The following is a 7,150-nucleotide window of genomic DNA, read 5'->3' as shown; positions in this document are numbered from 1 at the left end:
AGGAGAGGCGGTCCCGTAAGTACAAGGGCAATGCCAGGATCCCCTTGCAATGTTGTGATGGAAGGCAGGTGGAGTGACAACTCACAGGTTCTCTGCTTCGCTGACCTCCCTGAAGCTGCTGCTCTCCTCTCAGCGGCAGTGAACACGTTTTGCCTGCTGAAGGCTCTGGGTTCAATCCTCGCCATCCCCAGTCCGAAAAGATCATAGACGGTAGGCCTGGCAAAAGTCCCTTTGCATGAGCCCCCGCAGAGGCAGTACTTGCCACCTAGGCGCCATCTGTGTGGGGTTGTGGGGGTCTGGGCACCCACAGATTTTCAATGAAGGGGGCTGGGCCCTCTCAAGGTTCTACTCAGCAGCAGACGCACACCGCAGGGCATATGCGCGTGACGTTGACACGCCCCCGTGACGTGAGCGAGACGCGCACAGTCCATGGTGACATTGGCATGCCCTGGGCACCCACTGTCACAGGGGCAAGGCCTGTTTGCCAGTCAGTTGACAGCACTGGACTCATCCAGCCTAAAACGACTTCATAAGGAGGCACTGAAGAATTTGAGTTTCTTGGGTGGTTATGCTAACCTGCCTAATCCCAACTCAAGAGCCAGCACATCATCAGCTCCCAGAGACCTTCTGAGGGACCAGGCTGGGTCTGACCCCCAGGGCTTCTGACTCCCAGGCCCTTTTCCTCCCCCACCTTTGCTCACAGAACAGTTGTAATTGGCCATCTGAATCTGGCCAAAGGCATCTTTAGGGATAAATTTGCATACCCAAAATTTTATGCAAATATGTGCATGGGCTCATGCCTCTGAGTCTCTCAAATACCCAGCAACCCCCCTGGCAGCTTGCCATCCCGTAAGTCACCCCTAAAAGGCATTTTCTTCTTAACCCTTCAGACCTGGGGAACTTGGGCAATTTCCTGTGACAAAGAATTGCTTGTTTTCTTGCTCTTGCAAAGGTGACCAAGAGCTGGCAATGTGGTTACTCCCCTCCCCCATCATGTTTCCTGGTAACCAAGGGAGAGGCGATCTGGCAGCTGATTCACCCTGATTAGTCAATCTGCCTTTGTAGACATCTCAGATCGGGTGATAGAGCAGGAGGGAGGGCGGCCATTCCTAGTGGAACCTTCATCCCACCAAGAAGGGGGGGGGCGTTTCCTACTGTCATCCTCACCATCCCACAGAGCTCTTGCTATTTAGGGTAAGGTTACCAGATCTTTTTCAGTGAATCCGTTAAATAAATAAATACATACATACTACACGTTCGGGACGTTGATGCTGCAGCGATGGCGGTGGCAGAGCGTCAGCCGCCGCCTTGACCTCAGCCAAACAGCGTTCTCCCCACTTGTTCTCCCAAGCACTGACATTCAGAAGTGGAAGCCATTGCAGCGAACAGCCTACCAGAAAGGCAGCTTGCCCTCTGCTACCGAGAGTCCCATGGGCAGAAGATTTGGGTTTGCTTTGCGATGCACTTTTAGGTCACAGAATAAATGCCAACACATCCAAGAATGTGAATGAATGAATTCATGTAACACCATCAATGTTCACGTATAAGAGGGCAGATACCTGGCCCAAGGAGTGTTTCACAATTTCAGAATCTGAGATAGGGGAAAGGGGGAGAAATGGAGGCAGGTAGAAACAAGGAAAGAATATTTCTGTTGCTTTGGCATAGTTGAGTGAGAGAAGAGTAGGCGGGGTGGGGTGAGGGGACGGGACGGGACGCAAAAGTGTGGTGTCAAGGACACCATGGATGTTGAGAAGGGATCCCAAAGGTCCTGCAAGCTGGCAAAGGGCAGGAGGAAAGGTGAAGGTGACCCTTGTATGCCTGAGTGGGGAGATATTGGGAGGTGAGAGCAGAGATGGAAAGGATGGGGGCAAGGGCCTGAAAACAAGGTCCTTCTCTCTGTTCAAAGTAAAAGACAACACCTGAATGAGATTTGAAAATATAGGTACCCAATAAAGATGAAGAAGATATTTGCATGTTTTACAGAGCACCAAAAAAGTTGAGCAGAATTAGAACCACAGTTCTTCTGCTTTCTCAAAACCCACCCCCCTCGCCCCATTTCTCGACCAATGGGCCTCAATGATTCATTTGCTTCGCACAGGACCCGACCAAGTAGAACATCCCATGCTGGCAGGATCCCGTCCCCAGCTGCTCTCAGACACTTCACCACAAATGTCTTTAAACATACATGGGCAGCAAGATGTCTGGGAGCTGTGAAGGAGTTTTACACAACATTGTAGAGGATCACAACTATCAGGGTGCTCACGGGACTTCCGGGTTGGCGCCATCGCCGAATGGCGGACTCCCTCCGAGCTCCGGAGGGAGCCTGCTCGGCAGGGGCTGGGTCCTACCGCATCGGCGACGCGGGGACCCTTAAAAACCACGGCCACGGAGGCCGTGGACATGGAGACTCGGCTGGCACTGCTAGCGCCCTCCCGACTCGTGAAGGAGCCTTTTTAAAGGCTACGGATCGGGTGCCGGGGAGAAGCGTGGTGCTTTGAGTCCTCTGCTATCCCTGCCGAGCGAAGCCGCATGCCATCCGGCGGAGAGCGCTGACTTCTTCCATTGAGAATTCGGATTTGTAACAACAACCCGTGAGTAATTTGGAAACCGGGTTTAAAAGGAGAAAAAAAGAATTTTTTTTTCGGATTTGATACGAGCGGGGGGGGGATCCAAAAAGGAAGTCAGTCCCCCTCCCTACTGTAAACCTTCCAAAACAAGGACTGGGAAACCAAGGTCCAAAAAGAATTGAATTGCTGATAAGAACTAAGAATTCCACGATGGGAAACTACAAGAACTGTGCTGGAGGAAGAATTGAGGGAGAAGGAAAACGTAACCCCCCCCCTGGGAACCGGGGTGATTGAGGAGAGAGCCTGGCGAAAAGCGAAGGAGATTTTGACAGCTGTCAAAGTAGCTGTCAAAGTCCGAAATTTAAAGAGGACTTGATTATGAGGACTTTGCTGGTTAATTTTGCTACAATTTGTTACAATTTGTCAAAACTTGGATATAAAATGGCGAAAACATGGATAACAATCGGACTTTTGGACTAGAGAAAACAAAGTTACAACAATCCCCCTAGAGGAGTTTCGGGACATTACAAAGAAGGTCGTAAGTGGAAAAATACCATTGGAATTCTACAGGACTGGTTATCTTCTGGGAAAGCTGCGAAACGGAAACAATATTGTGTCTACAGGGTGTTTAGCTAAACAATAGAATTTTCTATTGAAGAAAGGAAGGGACTGAACGTATGTTTTTGTTCCTGAATAACAATAATCCCTGCAGACCTACTAAACTTCTGAATTAGAACGTTTTGGCAGCGGAACAAGAGGAAACTGGACTACAACTTGGAAAGAACAATGGGGGGAGCTTTATTAAAGATTGGAAATTAAATGGTTTAAAAATAACTTTAAAAATAATTATAAAAAGAAAAAAGCCAGCAAGGAATCGGGGGGAAAATGTGATTTATGGACTTTAAGAATTCCAGGCAGACAATATGGATTAGTGGTCAGGGGGAAATTAAACCGGGGACGGGGGGGGGGAGAACTAGAATCCAAAGGCTTGTCAACTATTTTTTGAATTGGCTTTTTTTCATTTACTATACTTTTTATTTCTTGTTTCTTATTTCTTTATTGTGTGAGGTGTCTTTATCACTAAAAAAAAGGGGAAATTGTGGAATGGAAAGGGGGTGGGCCCTGGGGAGAGAACTCTTGTCTTTTATTAAGGGTACTGGTGAGGACTGAATAATTTTAAATTTAAATTTGAATAATGGTTTAAACAAATTAAGTTTTAATTAGAACTGAGAACTTGTGGAGCCAACAATATGATAGGGGAATATGGTAGGGGTGGGGGAAGGAGGGAGTCCCGGAAAGAGGGTGTTTGAAAAGAAGGCTTTGAATGTATTCTATTCTTTTTCTTTCTGTATCTCTGAAAATCTTAATAAATATTATTTAAAAAAAAAAAAACAACTATCAGGGTGCTCACTGTTTCACTGAAACAACCCTTTGCAACCATCAACTTCATTTAGAAAACTTTTCAACTCAAATCTTTCCCTATATGGAAGAAGCTGCACTCCAGTGAAAGACAGGAAACACAGAGGGCACCTTTTTCAAGAGGACCAAGACTGCATTTTCTGAATAATTTCTAGTGTTCATCCCAGCCAACTGCTACTAACTGTGCAAATTGCTAAACTTGCTGTACATGAAATGAAGAAAGCTGCCATATACAGAGTCGGACCACTGGGTCTCTCTAGCTCAGTAGTGATTCTCCAGGGTTTCAAGTAGGGTTCCACTGCAGGGGGTTAGACTAGATGATGTGGGCACTTACCCGATGGATAGCCTCCACTAAACCAATGGGGCAACAATCCATGGCTTTCATTATGTGTCTGACGATAAGCTTCTGTCAGGAGTGCATGCAGGAGCCAGGCCCTGTGACCAATAGGACTTTGCAGGACTGGGGCCTTTCTAAGTTTGTTCTGAAGAGGCAAGACGTGGCCCCACAGGTGAGGCCGATTGGTAAGTCACAGCACCTGGTGGCAAGAGCCAGGAAGGGATATAAGGTCAGCATTTCCCTTTGCCTCTTTACCACAGCAACACACTTCCTGCCTTGCTGCATTTGGCTTCTTGCTTCCTGATCCTTGGACCTCGGCGTCTTTACTCCCTGATCCTTGATCCTCAGACCCTTGACTTTGTGACTCCTTGCTTCCTGACCCTCGGACCCTTGGCTTCCTGACTCCTGGCTTCTGGCTTCTGGACCCCCGTTCCTGCTCCCACCCCGCCATCTTGCCCCCAGTCCAGACATCCCCTGCCGGGACTTGGATCGCCCATGAACCGGACCGTGACTGCTTCAAGCTTTCAGGCTCTATGTGCTGGTCCCATGGATTAACAGAGAGGCAAGGTCCTAGTCCAGTCCGTGGTCAAAGGTGCACAAGGAGGCAGTCCGTAGAAGCTGGAGCTGGGTGCAGGGCAGGGAGTCGGGTAAAGTCAGGAGCAGGCATCCAAGCAGAGAACCAGGGCCAGTCAGGAGCTCTGGCAGGAAAGCAGGACAGGGTTCAGGCAGGAATTGGCTATCGGCAATGTTGCTCCCGCAACTTGGGACTGGGGTTAGCCAGCTTTTATCTGCCCTGAGGCGTGAGGCGGCCCCAATCCTCAGGTGACTCACCTCTCCTGGCCTGGAGTCGAGCACTCCTCCTGTGGGAACTTAGTTCCCTCCGCCTCTCTGCCCTGAGCCTCTGCAGCTCAGGAGAGGCTGGAGGGTTACCGGACCCAGAGGAAACCTCAGCTTCCCCTGATGGGACTGAGAGTGGAGCACCTGCAGCAATGGGTCCTCCATCACCTCAGGAGCCAGAGCAGACTCAGCTGGTGCTTGCACCTGAGGATCCAGCACAGGTGAGGACTCCTCAGGCTCATGCCCCAGCCCCAGCTCAGCTGGTTCTGGAGGCAGGGAATCCTGTGCAGGCTGGGATCCCTCAGGTTCAGCATCCAAATCTGAATCCCAGGCCATCACACTCTACCTTCTTAAACAAACAAGGAACAAGGACTTCATGGGGTGCAGAAAGTCCACCAGGAACAAAATAATGGCTCAGGAGGTGGACTCATTCGGAAGGTGGTGGACTCTACTTCACTGGACGGTTTTAAGCAGAGGTTGGAGGTTGTCAGGGATTCTTGAGCTGTAATTCCTGCATTGCAGGGCATTGGACTAGAAAACCCTTGGGATTCCTTCTAACTCTGCAGTTCTATGATTCCACAAGTCAGACCATTGGTCCATCTAAGCTCGGCATGGTCACTCTACAGCAGCAGACAGTGACTCTCCGTGGTTTTGGGCAGGCATGTCTGCCGGCCCTTCCTGGAGACTGAACCTGGGACCTTCTGCATGATGCTCTACTATTGAGTCCATCCCTGGAGCTCCTGTGGACTCCTGCACACAGCTGTTTCCTTTGCTGCGGCTGCTGCCTCCACTCCAACATGATCCTCTTGGAATGAGGTCTCTCGTCTTTTTCTTTTTTAAAAAATATATCTTTATTAATTTAAAATAAATACATTTATGAAAAACAGATGTACATACAAGTAAACTAACAGAAAAATCAAACAAACCACCACACTGTAAGATATAAGAAGATTAATATAATTAAAATCATATATACTCCTTGTATTGAACACAATTATAAAACTTATAGGAAAGAAATTTAAAACTGACTTCCAATTAATCTCACCGTACTTTGTCTATCCATTACTTTGTATACTGCACAGTTACATATTTCTTATATAATTTCTTTTTACCTCCCTACAAACATATATTTATACAATACAGGGATCAGCCTAATTCTGCCAAGATGTTTCCTTTTATTCCATAGTTTTCTAAATAGTCTTTAAAGATTCTCCAATCCTTATAGACTTTTTGTTTTGGTTGGCCTTTTACTCTTCCTGTTGCTTTCGCTAGCTGCAGATATTCTACGATTAGGATTTGCCAATCTTCCGTATTGGGTATTGTTGTGTTTTTGCAAAGGTCTCTCGTCGTCTTCTATTACAGCATCGCAAATCCATCTTCGGATGTACATCTCTTCAAGTTCTCCCCATTGTTCTCCCTTGTTTGCTTCCTGCCTCAGCCCTGCTGTTAGGTTTAGAATGATCATCCATCCAAGGCACAGGGGCTCATCCTCTTGGTCTTCCAGACTCGCACCGCTTTATTCCATCAGCCGAGTCATTTCTTGCCGCTTGTCCTGCATATGTCCATTTTAACTTCACAGTCTTTCCCACTACAGCTGCATCTTTCAATCTCTGTCGTATTTACGGTAATTATTATTTTCCCTCTTTTAATTGCACATTCTATGGAATGCTGTGTTGTGCTTGAGCTGTTCATATTTCTCTGTGTCACAATCCATTCCTCTACTCCAAAGCACATCACAGGCAATAATAAGCACATACTGAACACTTTTGATTTCAAAGCCAAGGAAATATTTTTTTTTCCATTATAAAGCTGAGTTTTCCAAATGCTGTCCATGATTGTTTTATTCTCCTCTTTATTTCCACTGTTTTGAGTTTCTCTTCCTGATATAACTTTTGGCCCTAAGTAGATGCATTTTCCAACTTGCCCTTTCTCTTTATTTTCTAATTGTGCATCGTCCCCTTCTTTAAACGTATTGCTCTGTCCTGTGCCT

This window comes from Podarcis raffonei, chromosome 8 (genome assembly GCF_027172205.1).
Source record: "Podarcis raffonei isolate rPodRaf1 chromosome 8, rPodRaf1.pri, whole genome shotgun sequence".
Taxonomy (NCBI): Eukaryota; Metazoa; Chordata; class Lepidosauria; order Squamata; family Lacertidae; genus Podarcis; species Podarcis raffonei.
This window is presented reverse-complemented; position numbering follows the sequence as displayed.